The 26,597-nt window shown below is 39.2% G+C and overlaps 1 protein-coding gene across 8 annotated transcripts in view; it reads left to right on the forward strand.

Annotated features, from left to right (window-relative positions):
• The window catches only part of PTPRM (protein tyrosine phosphatase receptor type M), a 799,041-nt gene that overhangs the window by 206,439 nt on the left and 566,005 nt on the right, over nt 1-26,597 (forward strand). The gene's annotated exons all lie outside the window — the stretch shown is intronic.

Below are 26,597 nucleotides of genomic sequence, written 5' to 3' on the forward strand. Positions count from 1 at the left end.
AAAATGGTTTTTCTCCAAAAAGAATTTTTTTTTAATGTCACTTTCAAGCTCTCTGCATAGCTGGACCCTGAGAGTTCACCCTGCAGACTCTGCAAGGGCCATGTTAAAGGAACATCCATGATTGAAGGATGGAAGTCTGGATATTTTAACTTGGAGATAATAATAAATAGATTCCCATGCCACAGTTTGGCTGTATTCAGTTTTAGAAAAGATTTTGTTCTACTGAAATATTGGGCTTGGGTTTTAATTCTGTTCTGTAATATGCCCAATAGGAAAACCACTGTTAGCTTACTTAGAGAGAGCTCTCTGACTTTAGCACCTTCCAACTATATGATTTTCTTCAAGTAACTTGACCTCAGTGAACCTCATTTTTTTTTCATCTGTAAAATGTGGAAATCACAACTCATGTCATAATGTTGTAAGAATTAAATGAGAGAGACTGTGTATAGAGCTTAGGACAATGTCTAGTGCAGGGTCCCAATTACTCATTTTCTTCTTTCATGGAGGATGCTTTTGTTTGTATCTCAAGATCAGATAGATTTTCTCCTATGTTTTCTTCTGAAAGTTTTAGATTTACTTTCCTCCTAAATTACATTCAGGTTCAGTATCTATACAAGCTAATTGTTGCATATGGTATGAGGTAAGGGTCTGAGTTTATTATTATTATTATTATTATTTACACATATATGCAAAAGTCTCGCCCCATTTGTTGAAAAGACCATCTGTTATGCATTAAATTGTGTCCCCCTTATCCCAAATCCATGTGTTGAAGGCCTAACCCCCAAATGTAACTGTATTTGGAGATTAGGTCTTTAAAGGGGTAATTAAGTTAAAATGAGCCATTAGGGTGGGCTTTAATCCAATGTGACTGGTGTTCTTTTTTTTTTTTTTTTTGAATTTTATTTATTTGAGAAAGAGAGAGAATACAAGCCAGGGGAAAGGCAGAGGGAGAGGGAGAAGCAGACTCCCCACTGAGCAGGGAGCCTGACACAGAGCTAGATCCGAAGTCCCTGAGCTGAAGGTAGATGCTTAACTGACTAAGCTACCCAGGTGCCCCATGACTGGTGTTCTTAAAGAAGAGAAAAGGACCAGCGGTATGAATACACAGGGGAAAGGTCATGTGAAGACACAGTGAGAAGGGAACATTTGCAAGCCAGGAAGAGAAGACTCAGAATAAAGCAACCCTACTGCATCTTCATCTTAGACTTCCAAACCCTGGAACTATGAGAAAATACACTTCTGTTGTGGTATTTTTTATGGCAGCTCTAGCAAACTAATACACCATTTCTTTATTGAATTATCTTGGTCCCTATGTGGGTTTATTTTTATCTGCCAGTTATAGAGTGACAAGCTGTTCAAAATACTGAATGTGTTGCTGAAAGACACAACTTGAGTTGGCGACATGAGATCACAGACTATCTTTCTTGACATTGTCTGTCGCCATCCAAGACATTTCATTCCAGCAAGCAGTTCTCTTTCTCCAGTGCATAGTGTGCTGGAAATTTGGCTCAGATGTGGTCATTTCCCCATTCTCTCCTTTTTTAATAGTGAATCAAGATCAGGAGGCTTATGATGTTGAGTCCACCTGAGTGTGTGTCAGTGGCGTTAGGGTGGAGGGACAGGAGGTGTGGGAGGTCCATATGCCCAAGCCTCAGACTTAGACTTTCAACATTATCTTCAAAAAAGGATAAGCTTTAGGGCACAGAGACATGTGAACAAGGGTGAAAGTAGAATGTGTTCATCATATGGCCAAATCTATGTCTCACTGTTGGATCACACTGCCTATGATGAGCCGGAAATTAGTATTTTTGATATTTTATTATATGATGAATAGCATAACTATATCACATTATAATATTTTTAGTGTTTAAAGTGTTCCTATGCTAACTATTGAAATAATACCATTTAAAATTGTATATTGGCATCTCTACATTTTTTAATGTGCCAGGGATTTTAAAAATAGCATTGGCATGGGACTCTTTGACCCTCAGTTGCTCCATCCGACTGTTGCCCATGAATAAATCAGGGTGTGGGGTGGTAGCCAGGTGCAGCTCTAAGCTCTTCTGATGGAAGCCTGGCTAGAGCACCAGTAGGACAATCTCTGAGCACTTCTCCAAGTCTCATCATGCCTCACAGAGCAAGCCTCAGATACATTAAGCCAAATGCCCTACTCCTGTCAAAACACCAAAAGATGGAGGGCAGCTCTCCCTTCTAGCCCCATGCGTTCTAAGAGCTCATTCACGGACCACATTCTGTGGTTCTCTCCTGGGAGATACTGGGGAGAGCAATTGTCATTTTCTGTTGTGACTTTGATCTTCTGTTGCCATTGTATTTTGTTATTAGACTGGTGGCCAGCAGTGTCATTTGACACAGGAATTCGCCAGGAGACTCTTCTGCTTTCTCTCTGCACATAATATGGTTCATCAACCTTGTAGCTGGCTTCAGGAGGGTGTCAAAGTATGATTTGTACACTTATTGTCTCCCCTTTGAGACCAGTTTTGAATGGTGCCTCTGGAATTGAGGGTCTTCCCTCATGACAGCCTTCTTTAGGTTTCTAGAGGGAGTTAATGTGCTTGTTTTGGAAAATCCCTATTGGATTACCTGGAGTTGCCACTTTGGAAATGTTGCCAACTTTTTGCAGAGCCACTGTTTGTGATAGTTTCATGACAGTCCACTTCCTGAGAACTGGGGCAAATGGATTTGCACACAGGACCAGTCAAATATTTGAGATGTTCATCATCTTCCTCCCTGTTTGCACTTGATTTTTTTGGCACATTGTATGATACCATCACTCTTTTAGCTGCTCCTGTCCCAGAACATACTAACTTGCACTGTATATTGCATTGTGGGGCTTTTTCACCAAGATGCTATTATTTTGACCTGTGACTATTTTTGTCATTACTTTTTATTTTAATACACCACTTTTGAAACCTGGATTCATTATTGCAAATTTGAGCTAAGGCACCACAGAATAGTAACAGAGATGATAGACTTAACAGATGTGATTAGCAGAAAGATGATAATATAAATGCACATCAACCATTGTGAACTGCAGACCTCTCTGAACTTGGCACAGATGAGCCAGCTTAGTGCTTGTGGGTGGCAGGTGCATGTGATCGTCATTCAAGTCACAGACAGGCCGTGGATCAGATTATAGGTCCCTTTGAGTTGAGAGCAAAGAGAAATGTACACATGCATGACCTTTTAGATTTGTAAAAAGGCTTCCATACTTGTGTGTACTTGGACCACATGGCTCAGAAAGGGCAGGTGGGAGCTCACTAATTTAGGAGAAGGGAAGTCAGAGCTCACTTCACTTACCCTAGGAGCTTTCAGCAGGGACAGTGGTGTCATGGACCAAATGGAGTATCCCTGATACACTAGACCATTCCTAGGAAAGGGGGTCAGACTAAAGGCTATTGCCTCTCATGGAGCTAGGGGGTGTAGCTGCCCTTATTTCAGCAGAGCCCAGGCATCTATGGGTGCTGTTGTTAACCTCCTGTCAAATCAAAGTATCCAAATATAGACCTGTACCAGTATCACTAACCTATGGTCACAGTTTTCCCTCTGGTGACCATCTCAAGGGGTCTTTGTTCCTGAGCCTGAGAATGCTGCCCCCCAAGAAGAATGTTCTTGTGATCCCTCCCCCACCCCATGCACCTATATAGTGCAGATATAGCTTTTAGGAGCCAGTTATTACTATCCTAACAGGATGGCTGTGAACAACATCATGTTCTTTATTATTATTTCAAATCTGTGAAATGTACTTAAATAAGATGGTCCACTTCAGTGGACCACCTGCCGGAGATCACCGGATAGAGTGTAAATGCTTTATGAGGCCAAATGTCAAGGAGAGGATTGCCACCACCCATCTCTGTCCTTTTTCTGCTGAGTCATTAGGTTTCTAGGTTCTCTAAAAAGAAGATGAAAATGGCTTCTGTGTGGGTTGCGTGTCTGGGGAGGGCTTTAACGTCAGTGTAGTTGGCCTCCTCTCCTCACCCTCTTCGCTGTCATGAACTATTTGCAGGTGCCTGGCCTGCCTTACTTGTCTCCAACACCTTTGCTGCTCAAGACACCCTCCTGCAAAGACTCCCCTCTTGCAAAGACTCTCCTCCTTTCCTGATGTCCCTCAGATGTTTGATCTCTATGCTGTGTGCTCCTGCTGCTTCCTGCTGAGGTTTCTGCGGTTCAGCCCTTCTTTCTTTGTTGCGTGTCGTGGTCTCTCCCTAAGACCCGGGGTGTGCCCCCACTCAGAGCAGTCTCATCTTTGCCCTTTAGGTTTGTTTGTTTTACATCCTCTGTAATTGAAGATGACAGCATTAAGAAGAATTAATTATGCAGATCGTGCGCTGTGGCTTAACAGCTACTTAGATGCATGTGAACTATTGTAGGTTTTTAGGCTATTGTCTGGTGCCTTGGAAAGTACTTAATTGAGCATAACCCTCACTTCCTCTAGTCTCCCCATCTGAGGGAACACCACCAAGGAGAGGATGTGTGATCTCAGGAGCAGAAGAATCCCTGGGAGTTAAGTCCCCAGAAGCCTGCCTTTTTCCTGGCAAGGGCCTGGTGGCTTCTGCAGTGTTCTGGGCAGGCCAGTAGGTTCTTTAGCCACAGTCTTGGAAGGGGCTAATCCCAAATTCAGGGTCTGCTGTTGCAATAGTTGCTGATGCCACTGACCACTCCCTTCGGCTGAGGAATCCTAAGATTGTCCCTGGGGTTTGATTTTGACATTGATATATCTGCCTTGCCTTCTGATTTCTTATGCTCCTTTCACTTAAGCAGAGGATGACTCGCCCATTCAATTTAAGACTCGAATTAGACTCCTCCTATTATCTGCTGGCTATAGTTACCCTAGGGTTAGAACTGTCCTGAGTGACAGAAATGCGTGAGTTTGTGATGTGCTGCCTTAGCATAAAGGGGGAAATAAAATACCCATGAAGATTGGTAGTTAAAAAAAAAAAAATCAGAGATTGGTTGCACAACAATGTGGATATACTTAACACCTCTGAACTGTATACTTAAAAATGGTTAAGATGGTAAATTTCATGTGTGTATAATTTATCACAATTAAAAATGTTAATTATTTTTAAAAATCACTTCGAAGTCTTTTCCAGGCTTTCAATGGTTAGTGATGAATTAGAATCCAGAAACATATTAATTAATCGTCTCATTCTCAGAAGGCTAAAATATGCTTCTCCAAACCCAGGCAATCAATATGCATAGAAGTTAATTTGTCTACCAATTGCTCATAATAATTTTGATATTTTGTGTTAGTAAGAATTTATGAAATAATGTAATATTTCATAAACATTCTTCATTGTTCTTTTATCATTAGGCTTCTGGCTTCTGGTTACAAATATTTAGACTATATTTTCCTTTATAATCAGACCTCTAATTTTATAGCCTACTAGACAGATACTCCAGACTCAAGATGTTCAATATTGCATTTATGTTCATTGGCTTGATTTTGCCATTCTCTAGTACATTTACTGAAAACACCTCCTTCTCAAGAAAACAAAGTGTTAAAAATGAATATTTCCAAGTACCCATTTTGGGGTTTGATTTATAAAATCAGAAGAATGTGAGTGCACCATAAAGCATTTGGCAGTATTTTGTCTTAGTGGGTATTTTTATCTTGCTTGTGTTTAAATTCTAGTATTAAGATTTTTTTTATTATGATAAAATATATTCACACTGTTCTGCAACCATCACAACTCTTTAGTTCCAGAACGTTCTCACCACCCCAAATGGAAACACTGTAAATTAAGATGTCACTTTCCGTCTTCCCCCAACATCCCCCACCAACCTCCAGCCCCTGGAAACCACTAATTTCCTTTCTGTCCCTAAGGATTTGTCTATTCTGGATATTTCACACAAATGGATAATATTACTTTTGAAACAAAATTTAAATTAGTCATCAGACAGACCCTGTTCTCTATTTTTTGTGTGTATATGGTTGTGATATTTTAAAAAATCTTAATGTCTAGCAGCCTTGGGTTGCTGTACTCTGTAGTAAGCATTCCTATATTAGAAAACTCTAGAGCCATTGAAGGAGGCTATAGATGTACATTTATTGACATTTAAAACTGCGTACAATATTAACTAAGGGAAAGGTCAGATTACAAAATTATATGGTCTGTTTGCTTTCTGTAAAATTACAGGACCAAAGACAGTGTCTAGAAGGATATAACCACGGTATTGACAATAATGACAGCTAAGGTAGATAGCTTGAGTTTTCTTTATGGCCTTTCCCTAGGTCCTTATCTTCTGATTTGTGTGAACATTTACTTAAATAAGAAATAACGGCTTATCTGTTGCCTTAAGCAGCACTAAATGATTAGTATAAGACTTCATGGTATTTTAAAAATCTAACTAAAGTATATTAATATTATTTTAATTAATTATATTGGACAAAAATTCATTGCCCATACAATTTTGAAAATGAAAATATTGCAAGTGCATTAGTATTGAACCCTTTGGTCTGTCTTCACGGAATGCAGTTGTGGTAAAATCAGTGTTTGAATTTTTAAAAATGTTTTTAAGATAGCTCTATAAATTAGCTCAACTAATGTAATTCCCAGAAAAGGGCAGGCAGCCCAGCCAAGCAGTAAAATAAAGGAATCAGACTAGATATTTCAAAGCCCTTTCATTCTGCAGTTGTGTGATATAATGATTTTAATGCTCATGTTACCTGTTCCTGTGGCTGTAAAAAAGGAACATCTAAATATGTGTCTTACACCATAGTCATAAACCTGGCAGAATGATTGAATTAAAAGAAAGACTAGCCTATGGACCTATTAAATGATCCCTTTATGTTATTGTGATGGAGAGTGCAACATCTTTTCAGAGACATATTTAAGATGAAAAAATCTGTTTTAGTCTAGAACTGCTTTTTTTTTTTTTTTTTAAGATTTTATTTATTTATTTGACAGAGAGAGAGAGAGCGGGAGCAGGAACACAAGCAGGGGGAGTGGGAGAGGGAGAAGCAGGCTTCCTGCCCAGCAGGGAGCCTGATGTGGGACTCGATCCCAGGACTCTGGGATCATGACCTGAGCCGAAGGCAGATGCTTAATGACTGAGCCACCCAGGTGCCCTAGAACTGCTTTTGCCCATTATTTGTCTTTAAGCTTTAGAAGTGTTCTCAGATCCTCTCCATGTCTTAGTTTAGAAGAAATTCTAACCATGCCTGTCTTAGGCTCATTTAAATTGCCACGTTCTAATGTGAATCATTTTCATTATATGGTATATGGCAGTCATGATAATAAGATCAGACATATTTCATACTTTCCATACCTTCACGTTCTGTGCCTCTGGTTTGCTTTTCTAAAGACCTGGACTTCAGACAGTTTTTGACCATGTGCTTCCCGAGATACATGATGACTCATCATGGTTGTTTTATGTGTATTTTAATTACTTCAAATTTCTAAGGAAATTTGAGGAAAAGTATGCAGTATTCAGGGTGGCTGAGTGTAGGATCTTCCATAATTATGTGATTCATTGAAACTTTGGTTTTTGTAAAGCATTTTTATCGTGAACTATAACATACATGCAATAATGTGAGTAAAACATGAATGTACAGTTACATAGTTTTGATGTTGACATCTGCTTAACCATCACACAGGTCAAGAAGCAGAATATTGTCCATCTCAAAGAAGCCCCTTCCCCATGAGTGTTTTCCTCTCTCCAGATGTAACCAGTGTCTTATGTTTTACATTCATATCTTTGTTTTTGTCAAAATAATTTTAACACTTATTCATATACCATACCCAATATTAGTTTTGCCCAAAAGGCTTTAGAACTTTGTTGAAATGGAATCATACTCTCTATATTAGCTTGCATCTTAATTCTTTTTCTCAATATTATTCAAGATTAAAGATTGTTGCATATAATAGCATTAGTTCATTTACATTGCTTAATGTATGAATATACCTCATTTTGTTTATCTGTCTCACTCTTGTTGGATCTTGGGCATCTGTTTTCTGGCTGCCATGGAACAATGCTACTGTGAATATTTTTGTGTATGTATCCTGATTACCATAATCACATAGAAATTGGAATTAAGCATACAGGATATGTGACTTCTACTTTATTTTCACTTTTTCCAGCATGGTTGTATGAATGCACATTCCCAGTAACAACATATGAGAGTTACTCTTGTGCCACATCTTTCTAATGGTGGATATTTTCAATCTAAATTGTCAACTTAAAAACCAAGATGATAGGTATGCAATAGAATTTTATTGCGATTGAAATTTGTATTTCCCTTATTACCAATTAGGTTCACAATTTTATACTTATGGCCTCTTGGAGTTCCTCTTTTGTGAAGCTCTTTACTCACTGCTTTATATTAGTTTCTTAAATAATCTTTTTTTAAAAGATTTATTTATTTATTTTTAGCGAGAGCAGGGGGCAGAGGGAGAGGGAGAGATAATCTTAAGCAGACTCCACTCTGAGCACAGAGCCACATGTGGGGCTCAATCCCAGGATGCTGGGATCATGACTTGGGCTGAAACCAAGAATTGGATGCCTAGCCAAATGCACCACCCAGGCACCCCAGTTTCTTACATATTCTTTATAAGTCCTTTGTTAGTTGTGTGTTAGCCATCTTCTCTCATTCTGTGACTTTTTATTCTCTTCATGGTGTCTTTTAGTGAATAGAATTCTTACCTTAGTCAAAAAAATTTTTTTCTAAGAACAGAGACATGTTGTGTACTATTTAAGAAATCCTTCTATATATCAAGGTCTACAAGATATTCTTCTATATTATCTTTAAAAACCTTTATGTATTTTCCTATTTTGTTGTTTAATCTATCTAGACTTTATTTTTCTTTTTGTTTTTTAAGATTTTATTTATTTGTCGGGGGAGGGGGAGAGAGAGAGAGTGCATGCACAAGCAGGGGGAGTGACAGGCAGAGGGAGAAGCAGGCTCCCTGCCCAGCAGGGAGCCCGATGTGGGACTCGATCCCAGGACCCTGGGATCATGACCCAAGCCAAAGGCAGACACTCAGCCAACTGAGCCACTCAGATCTCCCTAGACTTTATTTTTCTGCATGATTTTAAGTAAGGGTCAAATTCTGTTTTTTCCCTTCCTTCCTCCCTCTTTTCCTTCTTTCCTTCCTGCTTACTTCCAATATGGAAACCCAGTTTCTCCAACACCATTACTTAAAAGACCATTCTTTCTTCTCTGTTCTGCAGTGCTACTACTTTTTCATAAATCAACATAAGGATATAACTGTACACCTACATGTAGTTATGTATCTGGGCTCTCTGTTCTGTTCTGTTGGTCAGCTTGTCCATCCCTGAACTAATAACTGCAGTCTTATCTACTGTGATTGTGGGCTATGTTTTCATATCTGCTAGACCAAGTCCTATTTTGTCTTTTTTCAAGTACTTTAAGAATATTTGGATACTATGGGCATTTCTATTCATATTTTACAACCAGCTTGTCAAGTTTAAAAAAAAATACCTGTTGAGAATTTGATTGGAGTTGAGTTAAATCTATAGATGAATTTGGGAGAGATTTATTATCTCAAATAAATAATTTCCTTTAATCAGTAAACATGAGGTGATACCTTCACTTACTTAGATCTTCTCTGTTTTTACTTGGGGGAGTTTTATAATATACTTTGGAGAGACCTTGAACAGCTTTGGTTAGATTTGTTCTTGGTACTTGGTATTTTTTGGTGCTGTTATAAATGTTATATTTAAAATTTTTACTTTTTAACTGTTGTTGGCACATAGAAATATATTCCTCTTCCATATGTTTGTTGACCTTGTATCCACCTACTTTGTTAAATTCACTTATTAATTCTAGAAGTTTTTCTGTAGATTCTTTTGGGCTTTCTATATACATAGCTTCCTTATCTTGTTCCTGATTTTAAAAAGGAAAGATTGCAATGCATCTTTATGAATCGATGATTAAATCAGTGGTGTTCACTGAGACTACTCTAGTGCTGTCCTCATCTGTGATTGGGGAATATTCCATGGAAGTATCTGTGAATGTGAGATGATACTACCTTGACCCAGATCTGTTAAGGAGTATGAGATATTTGGATTTATACATCTTACAAATATGAGTCTAACTTGATACCAGTCAATAAGTTTATCCCAATTATCCCAAATCCTTAAAATCAATTGTGTATCTTATTAGTATGATGAGAAACTATTTAAATCCAAAATTGAAAGCATTAAATATCCTCCTCCCAAATTGCTAGCAGTTACATTCTGTAAGCAAGTGAACCCAAAATCATAGACTACATCTATCATGGCATTGCCTGATAGAACTTCCTGTGACGGTGAAAATGTTTTATATCTGTCACTAGCCACATGTGGCTACTGAGCTCTTGAAATCTGGCTGGTGCAACTGGAGAACTGATTTTTTTTTCATTAATTAAAATTTAAATTTAGATAGCCACATGTGGTTAGTGGTTACTCTATGGGACTGTGCAGGAGAGAACCCACATGACTGTTTCTTTCCTTCTCTTAAATTTGGCAGCCTTTGGCCAGAAAAACTTTTTATTTCTCCCACTCTCATCTCTCTGAGGCTTTCTTTTACACTTTCCGGCTTTAGGCAGCTTGTAAGCTTCATCTGCTGGCCTTGTTTCCTGAGGACCCTTGCCGTGGGCAGCCTGTGTTAGCCACCCATTTCTGTTTCTCACTTTGCTTACTTGGGATCCTGCTACTTCCTCCTGGTATCACCTGGAAAAAGGATTAAGTATGCTGTCTCTGTCCATGGGGCCACTGGGTCAGGGAATTGCATTATTCACCCAGTAAAACATTTCAGAGCTTTCAAAGGGCATGGGGGCAGTGGAGATGAGCTCGCCGTCACCTGGGTGAATTGTTGGAACTACAAAGGTGGGGCATAGCATTGGCCAGTGAGGATTACCACTGAGATGATAGGTGGAGACTTGGTGCAAGAGAGCACCCGTATACTCTTCAGCATCAGCATCAGAAATATAGTTTAGTATTTCTGCCTAGTTTTCTGATGTTTGTATATAACAGCCCATTGCTGTTATCATAGATGTGCAGTATTTAATCTGTATTGCAATTTGAAAAGACTTGTAGACTTATCTGAGCCCTTGGTCACCACTGATACCACTTTTGAACCCAATCTCCTAGTAAATTGAATTCTGCCTGTAATACGAGAGCTGGTCTATTTGGCTTCTAGAGAAAATACTACCTCTCTTCATCGAGGACATCATTTGCTCAAATAATTATTGAAAAACTATCATATATCAGGCACTCTGCTAGGTAGTGCATATTCAAGAGTAAACAAATCCTCCAGGAGTCCCCCATTTATTGCGGGATATAGATAAGTATGTAGGTGGATTCCAGTTGTATAGTGGCAGTTAGAATTACGGAAAGCCAGTGCTGAGAATACCAGATGTTATGGCAGCACAGAAGAAGGATACCGGATACTGGGTGTCCACACAGAGCTTCAGAAAGGAAGTGATGCCTAATTTGAGACCGGAAGCTTGGTAAGGATTTATAGTGAGAGGGTAGGGGAAGGAAGAATGGTTTAGATGGATAAATTAGTTTCCCATTGTTGCTATAACAAATTACCACAAATTGTGTAGATGAAAATAAGAAAAATTATCTTAGAGTTCTGGAGGAAAGACTGGATCTCACTGGGATAAAGTCAAGGTCTCAGCAGGGCTGCATTCCTTCCAGAAGCTCTAGAAGAGAATCCATTTCCTCACTTTTTCTAGCTTCTCGAGGCTGCCTGCTTTTTTTTGGCTTGGGGTTCCTTCCTCCCTCTTCAAAGTTAGCAGCCTGGCATCTTTACATGTCTAACTCTGACCTCCCGTCTGTCTCTGCCCCTTGTAAGACTCTTGTGATTACCTTGGGCCCATCCAGTAATCCAGGATAATCTCCCTATGCCAAGGTCAGTTTATTAGCAACCTTAATTCCTTAGGCAACCTCATTCCCCTTTTCTTTTTTTTAAGATTCTATTTGTTTATTTGACAGAGAGAGACACAGCGAGAGAGAGAGAACACAAGCAGGGGGAGGTGGGAGAGGGAGAAGCAGGCCTCCCGCTGAGCAGGGAGCCCGATGTGGGGCTCGATCCCAGGACCCTGGGATCACGACCTGAGCCGAAGGCAGACGCTTAATGACTGAGCCACCCAGGCGCCCCTCAATTCCCCTTTTCCGTGTAGTTTAACATATTCCCACAGTCGGGGGATGAGGAGATTATAGGAGTTCTAGGAATTAGGACATGGACATTATTGGAGGTGAGGGGAACGTGTTATTCTGTCTACTACAGCAGAGAAAAGAACATAGTATACTTGAAGAGCTAAAGAAATTCAAAATGACCAAAAGCTTACCTTCATGAGGGAGCAAATAACAAGAGAAAGGACTGGAGAAGGAAGTAATGAAAACATGATTGAGTTTCACCTTAAGGAAAATTGAGGAACCATTAAAGAGTGAAATAATCAGATTTGAGTGCCTGAAAACTTTATCCACATTTGGAGCCTCTTAACTCATAACACATGCCTACTTCATTGACTCTAAATTGGAACTAATTAATTTAGAATTATCAGAGCTTAATCTGAAATAGGAAGTAGTGAGAAAAAATGTTTATTGGCAGAACACTAAAAACACAGTTCTGAAAGGAATATGATGACAGACTCTTCAAAACGTTGATCAACATTTGGATTAGGACTTTTCCATCTAGTGAATATTCAACATAGGTGGACCCAAACCATACAGGAGGATTACTGAGTTATGTAAGTGAAATTTCCAAGGATATTCTTTCAGGCCTAGGTGGGTCCAGGAGCTCGAATAATGCCATCCCTGCTCACCTCTGTATTGGCTTCATTGTCCATCAGAGTAGGCTCTTTCCTTGTGGAGACAAGAAGTCCAGTGAGAACTCCAGGCTATCATGCTACTGGATCAGTCACTGCAGCATTAAGGGTTGACCAAGTAGTTCAAGTGGAAGTCCTAGAATTGAGTCTCATTGAGCCACTTTGAGTTCTGGGCCCATTCCCGAACTAATCACTGTGGCCAGGAAAACATGAAATATGAACTGTGCAGACCAGACTAATAGTTGTCTACTCTGATATTTAAGCAGTGATATTTAGGAAGTTTGCTTCTGAAAGTAACAGTATATTTTGAGAGTTGTGCTGAACTTTGTAACCAATAAAATTGTTCAGATGGGTGCCTTGTCTGAATGTCTTTGTCACATGTTATCATCAGTATGGATCTGAAATCTATTCTATTATTGCTGGTATCTGATCGCTCTCTACAGATGGACCTGGATTTGAAATCTTAAGATGTACATGTCTGTGTTCTGCAAAATTATCATTTAAAATCAGCACAAAGGCTTTTGGTAATTGACATCATTTGCCTGACTTTGAAAATGGAAATATTTAATTAAACTTCATACAAAAATGAAATAAAATCATGCTTTTATTTTAGATCACTTTCTTCCCTTAAGCAACTGTCTCTGTCAGTCTCTGTCAGCAGATTTAATCTCACTTCCAGTAAATCCTTTTCAGTCACATTATCTTCATTTAAATACAGATGTGCTTTAGGATAATTCCTGTGTTCTTTGTACATTGAGCATGTAATGACATCCTGCTCCCAGGATTTCGTCGTTTATGCTTTAATATTTGTAAATGGGCCATCTTTACTTTTTTAAGGATGCAATTTTATATTGAGCAAATGGAAAATGTATTAGAGTATGGTTATTTCTCTGATTGGTTTTATTTATGTTAAAAGTGACAGAAACACTTGAAATCTCTCTCCATCTTTATTATCTTCTGTTCTCTGTTCTGCCATTCCCAACTCAGCCTTCACCAACATTTCTCTGAAGATAACTTGCAGAAACACATCTCCAAATCTGACACCTTTCTCCATTCCATGTTTCCAGCTTTGTTTTTAACATTTATCTGTGGATAACACTTTTTTTGTAAACTTAACATCTCTAAAACTGAACTCCTTTTCTCTGATTTCTCTGTCGAACTCATTCCCTGTGTTCATACAGCCACCAAGGCTTGCCATTTTTTCCTTCAGTTTCTCCTAAATTTCTTTCCAGAATGAATGCAACTGACCCATTCAGTTTCTCATAAGATTTCTGAACCTCCTCAGTAACCTGCAGCATTCTGTCTCTGTCTTTCACTTTAATCGTGGTACGACTAAGATAAAAATTTTCTTAAAAACTGTTAAAGTTCAAAGAGTTTTAAGAATTGAAACACTACTTTCGACAGCAGGTTTAGAAGTTTTTCTTACCTTCCTAACCCTTGGGGATTGCATTATATACTTGATACTTATTTGTTCTATGTGTAACTGTTTTATCTTTTGGTGTGGACTATAAATTCTTGGAGGGAAGAAAGCATGGTTTATGCTTTACGGTGTAAAATATATAAAGAACCAAGTCCTGATCTTTATAAAAGGTTGATGTTCAATAAATTTCGTATAAAGATTATAAAAGAAAGTTTTGAGGTTAGGTGAGAAACCTGTCTTTCTTCAAGATGGCAGAACCAGTTGATGTGAATAGCCCCCTCCACTCCTAAATCAATGGAAGGTCTAGAAAAACCTACTGGGGTGCCTGGGTGGTTCATTCGTTAAGCGTCTGCCTTCGGCTCAGGTCATAATCCCGGGGTCCTGGGATTGAGCCCCGCATTGAGCTCCCTGCTCCGCGGGAAGCCTGCTTCTCCCTCTCCCACTCCCCCTGCTTGTGTTCCCTCTCTCGCTGTGTCTCTCTCTGTCAAATAAATAAATAAAATCTTTTTAAAAAAATAGAAAAACGTATCAAATTTTTAATATTTAAAAGATTTTAAAAATAAATACTCAAGTTCAGACTTGAAAAAGGAGTATCTTAGGTGCCAGGAATGAAGAGAGGGGCCACAGCATTGAACCACAACAGGGACCGACTTGAGCAGATGTGTGCTTTAGGGTCTAGAGTTTTCGCTGGAGACTGCAGGTCTCATGCCTACTGGCACACTGGGAATCGATTTAGACTTGGATGGGGAAGACCCATGGGAAAAACCCTTAGCTCAACCCACATTGGAAATTGGACCCCCCAGCTTGTCCTTTCTTGTTGGTGAGCAAAATTGTCACCATATTGAAGCCCCAAGTTTAGGAACTAACATGAAATTTGGTGAACCTATGGGGACTTCATCAGAGATATCTGTACAACCCAAGAACCTTGTGCAACCTCCATGGGGAGAACAGATTCTGAATTATTATGAGCTCACAGATGAATATTATGAACACATCTGAAAATCCCGTGTCATGAGGTATAGTCAGCAGGCACAACAAATGAGATCAAACTAATAGTTATAGGTAATAAAAACTAAATGAATACAATCTGCAAGGCACAATGAAAGTATTCAAAAGAAATCACAGACTATTTTGGGGAAGGATAATCTAGAAATAAAAATAGAGCCATTCAGTTTCTTAAAATATTCAATATATTGGTTCCAGAATGGGCCAAACACAGCAAGGAAAGGATTAGCACACTGGAGATGGGTCTGAGGCCACATCACGGTTGATTTGTGTAGAGCTGGGCTGTGACCCGGTGACTGTGGCTGCTCGGTGGATAGATGGCACTGCTCAGGGTTGCTCATTCTTCACTCATTTGCCCCCTTTTCAGTGGACATGGGACATTTGATAGGCACTGGTTCAGAACTCCATGCTTAATTGCTTTTTTGCCCCTTTTCCTTTAAACTTAGGTGACCTTATTTTTGTCACCTGGGTATGCGGGGGCGGAAGTGGTAATCCTTGTTCATGAGGAACAGGGCTACCATGTTGGTAAGAAGATATGGTGCCTAAAATTGTTCGAGTGATTGAGGGGAGAGAACGGAAAACAAGGTTGCTTTCTGGAGAATGGAATACTTCTTTCTTTTTTTTTTCTCCTTTTCCCCAACTTCAGTGTTTTCTGCCAGGTGTTTATTGTCCTCACAACTTTTCCCCCCACCCCCCTGCTTGAGATAGCTACAAGTGGTATCTAACACATCTTGCATACCTTGGCAGCACTCCTTTTGAGAGTCTTGTTTTGGGAGGCATGCCCATCACAAGATAAGCAATTTTCTTTCTCTCTTCCCAGCTTTTTCTCCTTTGATAAACCTGGGTCTGCTTCCAAGGATTCATGTTTTTTCATAGATTCCAATTTTCAGAGTTGAAATTGTTGGTGATGTCATTGTTTTTCTTGTGGTGCTGACATAGAGTAGATCTTTTTAAAAACGTCTGCTGAAATGTCTCCTTTAGGAAAGATTACTTCCTTTCATTCTGAGTGTGGAATGTTGGCAGCAGAAATGGGAAACAGAAAAATTAAACTTTTTATAAGTGTACTTGACTAAAGTTTATTGAAGTATATATTAGGCAGTCCTATGACACTTTTGTTGTCACCTTATACACAACAACAACAACAACACCTGATAACTATAGGTTTATAAAAAGCTTGTTTGCTACCTACCTACATCCATCTATCTATCCCCCTATTTATTGAACCATCAAGGAATTTGGATGTCTAATTAAATTATTACTCGAACATCAAAAAAAATGTATCTGTGCCTGCAGTGTGGTTGTTTGCATTTCTTCTTTTTCATTGTAATCTTATTTTTGTCATTTCTAGCACCCAAGATGCTTCCTATACAAAAAAGTACAATGCTATATTGAGAAATGAAAAATAAACACAGTGTCATCTGCTAGGACTGATTGTTGATTTTTAGTGGTTTTATGTGTTTGAGGAAATGACGTATATGAATATATGAAATTTTCCACTTTATTTTTATATTTGACTCAGTGTGGGTGGAGGCTATGCAGTGTTACCACTTACAGCATGGGTATAGGTTTTGCCTCACATAATTACGCTGGAGGCACAGACATAGCCTTTCACTGATTGATTTTTTGTGTGTGTGTCAGATTCCTAACATTCTTTTTTTAAGTCTAAAGATAAAGTAGTAAATCTTTCGGGCTATCCCAGGAAGAGACATGTTTACCTGTGTTCCATTGTCCTTATGCATGTTAATAGCATTCTGCTGTCTGTCTGTCATGAGGGTTGGGAGGAGCTTCTGTGAATGGACTGAAGGCATTTCCCAAACCTCACATTTGGCCATATTTCTTTCTTCCTCTCTGTTCCATCAAATCTGTGAACTAGAAAAATAACTGACAGAGTGGAATTTAATTTTCCCTCTTTATAACTTCTCACAGTCTTTTGAAGAAATAGAGATGTGTGGTAAAGTGGCTTCAGAGTTGTCGGCTGAAGGCAGAGAGGGGCAGCAGAGGGTGGGTGTTCTGGCCTTGGAGGCCCCATCCCCCACCACGAGAGGGGATTCGGTGCCAGTGGGGAAGCAGATCTCGTTACTCAGGAGACTCTGGGCGGTGGTTCCTGGACAAAGTCTGTGTCTTGATTGAAATGGATGAAGCTAAGCACATATAGAAAGCATAGCCTGCATCTTTTAAGGAAACTCTACCTTTATGAGGCTTACAGCAAAGAGTTATGCTAATTGTTAATTCTTCACTGGTTTCAGGTAGAAAGTGAGCCTGAATTTGGTGACATACATTAGACTTCATTCCTGCTGTGCTCATTCTTACTGTTTGAGAAAGGACTGAAGTTGAATTGTTGAAATTGCACAGGTACTATTGAAAGATTTCAGCTACTCCTAAAGAAGGTTTTGGGATGTACAATTAAGCTCTAAATATGAGAGATGAAGAATTTTTTGAACAAATAACATTTTATTAGCTTTTTTCATATTACATCGTAACTGTCTCCTGAATTTCCTCCAAAATGTAAATCTCTAATGTTCTATAAATTAAAAGTGAATAAACTGAGTATAAAGATATTCACCTTTAATTTGTAGTATTTTCCTGATTGGAAGAACTGGAAACAATACAAAGACTCCCAGACTTAAGTAATTATAATTATATATATGTAATTATAATTATTATAGTGGCCAATTACAGAGTCCCTGCTCTAAGTCTGACGTGGTGCTAAGTTTTCCTGAGCATTAATTCGTAGTACTCATTACCCACGTTGGACAGTTAGGGCCCCTGGACTTAAGGAGGCACGAGCACTAGTGTGAGCCCACAGAGCTGGCCGATGTTCTGTGGGCCCCTGTGAAACACTCAGCAAGTTCACCCTTCATCTTCCCTCCCCACTCCTTGCTGTGGACAGCTGCTGGCCCCGCCCTGCTGACACCTGCTCTTGGCCTAAACCCTCATGCGTCAGGGCAGGGTGCACAGAGAAGGGTAACTCTGGGTCTGCTGCCCCTCTGTCCTTGCTGTGGTCACCACTCTCCCACTGTTACTCTGCCCCATCTTCGTGAGTCCACAGCTCTCTGGCTCAGGTCCCAGCTGCACGCCGTCTTCAGTATCCCTGTCACACATCCCACCCACAGACCAGCCGTGCGGTGACTAAGCACTCTGGATAACCTGAGCTCATGTTAATTTTGCAGTGAAGATAAGTCTTACCAGAGCCCTTCATGTGATTTTTGTCCTTTTCCTTAGAGTTTAGGATGAGAGGGGAGGGTGGCAGACTAGGGAAGGAAGAATGAAGGTCAGAACAGAAGAAAAAAACATCCTTAGAAGACCGGCAATCCCTTTCCTACAAAAGTCTCAAGGTTGCATGCTTGCTTCAGGGGTGGACCTGTGATGGCACCCTGGCAGTGAGTTGGCAGAGAAAGTCAGTGCTCCTGAGCTGCTCCAGGACATGGTGACTTTGGAATAATAGGAGGCCAGGGGGGTCTAGGAGGTGGGGGGGTAAAGAAGGCCACTGGAGAACCAGCTGAAATCAGAAATATCCTGTTCTTGGGAACCTACAGGAGCAAAAGATCCCACCATCTACCTGCCTCCATCCTTCCCCCCTACTTTCCTCGGCTCTAGTCTCTGTTCCTCTGGGCCTCGAGAACTGTCCATTGGCAAGTTGGGGTGGAGGTATGGATAGGTCCCCACAACGCAAGAGAAACTGCACTTCCCTTGGTGCCACTGTAATCTAGTAGTTAGGTTCAATAGTATGCTTGTTACAGCACCAGCCATGGGACGCAGAGTGGGCTCCGATGGCTCATTAGGAACAGCCTGGAGATGCAAATCACTTGAAGTACACAGTTTCCATAAGAACATGTACGATTTTTAGGTAGCCGGCTTACAAATGAATTTCTTGAGCAAAGCCTTTTTGTAAGCAGTGGACTATATGCATTTGCACTTGACTCATAAAGCATTAGAAGTGCAATGAAAATAGTATGAGCTAAGTGCCTTATTAGCCTGAAAGACACCTACTTGTGTGTGTGTGTGTGTGTATGTGTGCATGTGCGAGAGAGAGACACTATGGGAGGGAGGGAGAGATTGTGATTTGAACAGACATTTGGAAGGTACTGTCTCTGGAGTTTGATGGGGGGCGTTAAATTTGTGGACTGATTTTAGCAAAATTGCATGTACCTTAATAAAATGCACTGTACTTGTCAGGCCTATCTTATATGAAATACCCTTCAACTAGAGCATGTATTTTCCTTAGCAGTTTTTTCTATTTGAAATGTATAGATTTTTACCAAAGCACCCTCCATGTTCTTAATCTCTTTTGTATTTTCTGCTATTTTGAATGAAGATATTAATTCAGGTTCATTTTAAATTAATAAAATCAACACTTATCCATGGTTTACAGTTTTTCTGAACAATGGAATACTTCCTCTTTACCTTTTGTGCAGTGATTTTCTTTCAATCAATACTGGGCTAATTGCCACAAGTCATGTTGCAGCATAAGCAACTAGTGTGCCTCAGGAAACAATCCTATGGGGACAAAACATATGCAAACAACAGTGAGGTTCCCTGGAACAATTTCTGCAAGACGCAGAGGAGAGGCAAGCGGGAGTTTGATAAAGGATCCACAGCCTGTGATAGCCAGGCCTGAACTGGCCACCCTCAGAGCCACCCTCTTTCCGAGCATGGTGAAAGTTTCCCTGGCATCCTGTCCTTCTACAGAAGGAGGGATTTGCTCCAATTGCACATCCGCAGCGAGAGGCTTTGCATTGGCTTTGCACAGGATGCCGGGATGACTCAAAGTCATGGTGTCTGCACCATGGCTGCAGCCAGCTGCGGTGTGTGAGCGTGGCAGCAAAGGGAGGGACACAGGGGCTGGCTTCTCTGTGGCCATGTTAGATGAGCCAGACAGGCATCTCGGAATTTCCCGCGGGAAGTACTGTGGGTCAGTTACCAGCTATATCCTGAACACTTGAAAGAGTTTATAGAACCGGGGTGATTTTGTGCATCTACGGTAACCTCTGTGTATGAAAGACCCCAGATAGCTTAATATTGGGGATTACTTTTTGTAAAATTAATTCATAGTGGATGCCGGGGCACCTGGGTGGCTCAGTTGGTTAAGCATCTGCCTTCAGCTCAGGTCATGATCCCAGGGTCCTGGGATCAATCCCCGCATTGGACTCCCTGCTCAGCAGGGAGTCTGCTTCTTCCTCTCCCTCTGCCACTGCCCCTGCTTGTGCTCTCTCTTGCTCTCTCTCTCAAATAAATAAATTCTTAAAAAAAAAAATTTGTAGCATATGCCTTTGGGCTGAATGTGAACCCTGGTTCCGAAACCTTTTGTATGATAGTTCATATCCATCAAGGCCCTTACCCACTGATTCCTAATCAAGAAAAATTAAATCTGGTTTCAAATGAATGTATTTTCATTAGCAAACCTATCTCTGTGTTGACATTATTAGATAAATGAGATATTATTGAGTGACTGTCACTTATTCCTCCAGTGCCCAGCTCCTCTGTGGCCATCATTCAGTTTTCCTTATTTTAGCTTTTCAAGTGACTTAACTTTTTTTTTTTTTTTAATGTCAATAAGGCTCTAGGTCCACTGTGTGCTGTTATTGCTCTTCCTTTAATCTCTCCCCTTCCATAAGCAGGAGCATTTCTTATAAGCTGCTTTTCTCTTTCCAGTCCAGGTACCTAGAGAGGGCCCCATTAATGTATGTGGGATGGAAGGAGAAGAATGCTCTTTCGCAGTGGGAAGTGAGCCTCTTAGATCTTAAGCTCCATGGGTTTAGTGCAAGAGGGGCATGATGTGCCCCAGGAATCTCCTGCAGCTATTTATAAAAAGGCGGGCTCTTTCTCTTTCCTTGGGGGACAGAATATGATGGTCTGTCATGGCACTGTCTGAAAATAAAACTCTACAAAGTCATATGAAAGAGTTGTATAATCAGTTCAGAATTTAAAATGTCCAGCTGCCAACTTTAGTTGAAAACCAAGCCTTGGAAAGGTTTTTTTTTTTTTTTTCTTTCTCGCTCTCTCTTTTAAAGTGATGCTTTTTCAAAGTACATTTGCTTATGAAGGAAGAATTTGGTCTAGATGGTCTGGCTCTTTGAAGAGTGAGCATTAAGTACCACTACGTGGTGTGTAAATGTGGTATGAAATGATAAGGAGTGGCAGGAGCACAGGGGTGCGTGGTAAAACTTGTCAGTCTGAGGTAGGATTAAAGCAGAGAAAAGGGCATTTCTAAAACCTGTTGTAGCTTATGTATGCTGTTCATATAGAATGTAACTAATAGCACTTTAGCCTCCTCTCCTATGTGCTGATGAATTAACCCCTGTGACAGATTATGTCCATTTTGGTGAGGTTTCCCTTCAAGAGGGCCTCTTAGGCAATTTCCCATGAAGATAAGCATTTGCCAAGACTACATTCCCATAGTTCTGCATGAGAATGAAAGTAGGAGAGAGTAAGGACTGGTGGGGAGGGGGCAGGAGAGAAAGAGAAGGAGAAAGAAAATGAGAAGGTATGTGAGTTAAGGATACAGTAGATAAACATTATTAGTGTGTTAATGATCTCAAAGAGGAATTCTGCAGCAGAAACGTTACTGAGATGGACAAAGAGGACAAGTTTGGATTCAGTAGCCAGTAAGACCATTTCTCAAAGACTGAATCAGTTGTTCATTTTTGGGCTCTCCTTGCATGTTGTAGTTTAAATGCAACAGTTTTGGTGGCTATGTATGAAATACTCAAGTGTTTAAGACAGAGGACCTGGCTCCCAGGAGTTCTTATCCAGATGTGAGCTGTTGTTCCCGTCATCCTACTTGTGATTTCGTGAGCTGTCTTGACTGAGGACATGTGCCTTCAACTCTGCATGTTTTTCTTCTATTATTTCTTTGGTCTTTCCTGTTACTTCCTCTGTTTTCTTCTTTCAAAATTCATACTAGACATGTGTTAAAACTTCTTGCTTGTCTTAACTTTTCTTTCATATTTTAAATCTCCCTCTCTTTTTTTCTTTTGGTTGGAGGGAGATGCCTTGCAGGATAACTCTTTGGCTCTGTCTTCCAGATTACTAATTAATTCTTCAGCTGTATCCTTTTTCCTCTTTAGACCAAATATGGTGTTTTTAATTTCAGAAATCATTTTTTAACATTTTCAAGATCATTTTTTTTAATTAACATGGTAGTCTATTTCCATTCAGACCCCTTTTAAAATTTCCTGTTTGTTCTAATACCTGTTTGTTAGAGTGTTACTTCTACTATTTGTTGTATTTACTGCCTCTCTTTCTTGGTGTTCATTTTCTCCAAATGTTTAACAATCTGTGGTTATATGTGCATCTCCAGACTTGAGGTTTGCTATTACCTAATTCATGAGGTTATATTTGTTTTCAGGTAAGAGACTGTGGGTGATAGGTACTGAGAGGGGTGTTTGGTGGCTGCTGTGGGGGTTCCTGTTCCTTGAGGGTATCGGCAGCCTTCTAGGGCAGTCTTTCTCAGACTGCGTGCATGCAACTGTGCCAGGTGGGTTTTACCTCTTTGAATACTCCCAGTAAAATAAGTGCCACATTAAAATTATGGTTTTATGGGAGTTCAAAAAAGGAAAGAGTTACATCAAACTGAGGGGAATAAATAATGCTCTTTGGGGGATTCTGAGATGGGCTTTGAACAACAGATGATGAGGGAATGCAGATTAATTTCAGGCAACTGGACAAAAGGATAGGTGGCATGAGAGACAAATTTTGGGAAACTGCATCATCCAGTTACTAAAGAGGGATAAAAGTAATAAATAGCAAATGAAATCAGTTGATACATTTGTCAAGTACAGAGAAGCTTTTTCACTCCATACATTGCACTGCTCTCCATCCAGTTGCTCAAGCCAGAAATGAGGAAGTGGTCTCACCTTCTTTCTTCCCCGTCATTCGGGCAGTTCAAAGTTACAATACTTTCTTTCTCCTAAATATCCCTCAAATTTGTCCACTTCTCTCCGTTCCCATTTCTACCACCCTTGTCTCAGTCATTGATGAAATATCACCTAATTTTATACTTTTGTTCCATGAAGAAGGAAAAATTGATTGTAGGGTAAAGTGATAAATTTGGTTTGGGGCATGTTTCTATCTTATTAATAGTAAGCTTTTCTCATAGTGATGTCCAGTGTGTAGTTAGATTTTTGAGAAAAAGGTCAGAGTGAAGCAGTAGATTTGGAAGAGATTACAGTTTGAAGTACAGGGATAGACTTAATGTTTGGAAGGAAAATCAATAAAGAGAGGCAAAATGAAGTTTTAGTACAAAACCAGTGAAAATCCCTAAATGTAAGGGAGCATCTATATTGTGTATTGTGCTACATTGTTGGAAGGATGTCAACGTATGTTATGTCCTCTCCCTTCGAAGAGAAAATTGGAGATTTTCCAGATATTTTTATGTTTTTAATTAAAAATTTAACTCCCCTATGATCGGAAAACATATCTTGGCATTATTTGAGTCCTTTTTACATTTATTGAAGTTTATTTATAGCCCAGAATATGTGCTATCTTGGCAAGTGTTCTGTGTGCATTTGGAAGGAATGTGTAGTTTGCTGTTTGGATGTAATATCCTATAAATGTCAGTTAAGTCAAGTTGATTAATAATGTTTTTCAAATCTTACTTATCATTACTAATATTTTATACTTATTCAATTAGTTTCTGAGCAAGAGATAATGAAATCCCTGATTATAATTGTGGATTTGTTTATTTCTCCTTATAGTTCTATCAATTTTTTCTTTATTAGAAGCTCTATTATGGTTTGCACAAATGTTTATGATTGTTATATTCCCTTGATGAGTTGATCATTTTATAATTGTGAAATGACTTCCTTTATCCCTTGTAATATTTCATATTTTGAAATCTATCTTGTAGCCATTCCAAATTTCTTTTGATTGGTATTAGGTATACATTTTTTCCACTTTTTTACTTTTAGCCTACCTGTATCTTTGTATTTGAAGTGCATTTCTTGTAGGCACCGTGTACTTGGGACTTGCCTTTTTTTTTAAATCTAATGTGGTACTCTGTCTTTTAATTAGCACATTTAGACCATTTATGTTTATTGTAATTATCGATTTGGCTAGGCCTAAATCTGTCATCTTGTTGTTTGTTTTATCCCATCTCTTTTTTGTTGACTTTCCTCTCTTGTTCTGCCTTCTTTTACATTGTTTTTTATAATTCTATTTTATCTTTGATGGCTTATCCACTATAACTCTAATAGTATTCATACAGTATAAGAATTTAACTTATCACAGGCTACCTTCAAATGATAATAAATATTAAGTACAGTCTAAGAACCTTCAGTAGTGAATTTCCATTCCTCCAATCTTTATACTGTCTTTATACTGTCATCATCTTACATTTCCCTTTTACATCTTTTATAAGCCCCACAATACATTGTTTTACCTTTTTACAATCTCTTAAAAGAGATTTAAATAATAGGAAAAAATCTTATATATTTATCCATGTAGTTACCATTTCTGGTGTTCTTCATTCCTGTGTGTAGATCCATATTCTCATCTGGTACCTTTTTTTTTTTTTTGCCTAGAGTACTGCATTCACTTATTACAGTGTGTATTTGTGGGTAATGAGTTCTTTCAGCTTTTGTATGTCTGAAATGTCTTTATTTTGCCTTCATTATTATTATTATTATTTTTTAAGATTTTATTTATTCATTTGAAACAGAGAGATACAGAGAGAGAGCGAGAGCATGAGCAGGGGAGAGGCAGAGGGCGAGGGAGAAGCAGGCTCCTCGCCGACTGCCTTCATTATTTTTGAAGAATATTTTTTGGATATAGATTTCTAGTTTTAGATTTAGTTTTACTCTCAATATTTTAAAGATGCTACTCTACTGTCTTTTCTCTTGCACCATGTTTGATGGGAAATCAGCTTTCATCTTTATCTTTGGTCTTCTAGTCTAAGTATTTGTCTTTTTTCTCCTCTGGCTGCTTTTAAGATTTTTCTGTTTATCACTATTTTGAAGCAATTTGTTTATGATTTATCTTGACATATTTTATTTATTTTTTCCAGTTTTCTTGTGCTTGAGGTTCATGAACTTCTTGGATCTGTGTGTTTATCATCAAATTTGTTTTCAAGTTTTCATCAAATTTGGAAACTTTCACTATTATTCCTTAAAATAATTTTTCTCTCTGCTCCTCTTTCTTTTTTCCCTTGGGAACAGCAATTATATATTTATTATGCCTTTTGTGTTCTATTGCCATGTTTTCAAGTTCACTCATCTTTTATTCTGAAATGTCTAATTTGTAGTTTTTCCAATCCAGTGTAGTTTTCATCTCATACATTGTCAGTTTCATCTCTAGAATTTCTACTTTTTTTTTAAGTCTTCCATGTCTACTTAACTTTTTGAACATATAGAATGTAGTTATAGTAAGTATTTTAATGTCCTTGTCTACTAGTTCCAATATCTAAGTTTTGAGTTCATATTGATTGATTGATCTATCTCCTCGTTATGGGTCCTGTTTTCCTGTTCTTTGGATGCTTGATAACTTTTGATTGAATGCCAGGCACTGTGAACTTTACATTGTTAGATACCAGATATATTTGTATTCTGTAAATATTGCTCAGTTTTGTTCTGGGATGTGTTACGTTATTTGGAAACAGTTTGATTCTTTTTCATCTTGCTTTTAAGACTCGTTAGGTGGAACTGAAGCAGTGTGCCATCTGGGTTTACTTATTCTCCATTACTAAGGCAAGACCCTCCTGGGTCTGCACAATACTCTGTGGATTAAGAGGTTTTTCCAGGGCGCCTGGGTGGCTCAGTTGGTTGAGCGACTGCCTTCGGCTCAGGTCATGATCCTGGAGTCCCGGGATTGAGTCCCACATCAGGCTCCCTGCTCAGCAGGGGTTCTGCTTCTCCCTCTGACCCACTTCCCTCTCGTGCTCTCTGTCTCATTCTCTCTCTCAAATAAATAAATAAAATCTTTTTTTTTTTTTTTTTAAAGAGGTTTTTCCAAATGACTGGTGGGAATATGCACTAAGAGAATTATCCAGAAGGGTTAGAGGTGACAATGTCCACACTGGGCATTCTTTTTCCAGGCTTGTGGGTTGTTTCCTTATGTGCTTGTGTTGACAAGTACTCACCTGAAATACTCAAAGAGAATGCACTGTGGATCTCCAGAGCTCTCTCTCTCTTTCTGTGCAGCTGTCTTTTTTCTGTTACCGTGTTCTGCAAACTCTAGCTACCTTGACCTCTCTGAACTCTCTCTGCTTAGTCCCTTCAGCCCAGAGAATCTGCTGGGCTCTACCTGAATTCCTCGTATTTGCCTACAGCCTGGAGACTCTCTCAACAGAGTAAGTTGGGGTAGTTACAGGCTTCATCTCATTTGCTTCCCATCTTTCAAGCATCATTGTCCTTCATTTGCTGGAATCCTGTGTCTTG

The sequence above is a fragment of the Phoca vitulina genome, unplaced genomic scaffold, assembly GCF_004348235.1.
Source record: "Phoca vitulina isolate PV1807 unplaced genomic scaffold, GSC_HSeal_1.0 scaffold24, whole genome shotgun sequence".
Taxonomy (NCBI): Eukaryota; Metazoa; Chordata; class Mammalia; order Carnivora; family Phocidae; genus Phoca; species Phoca vitulina.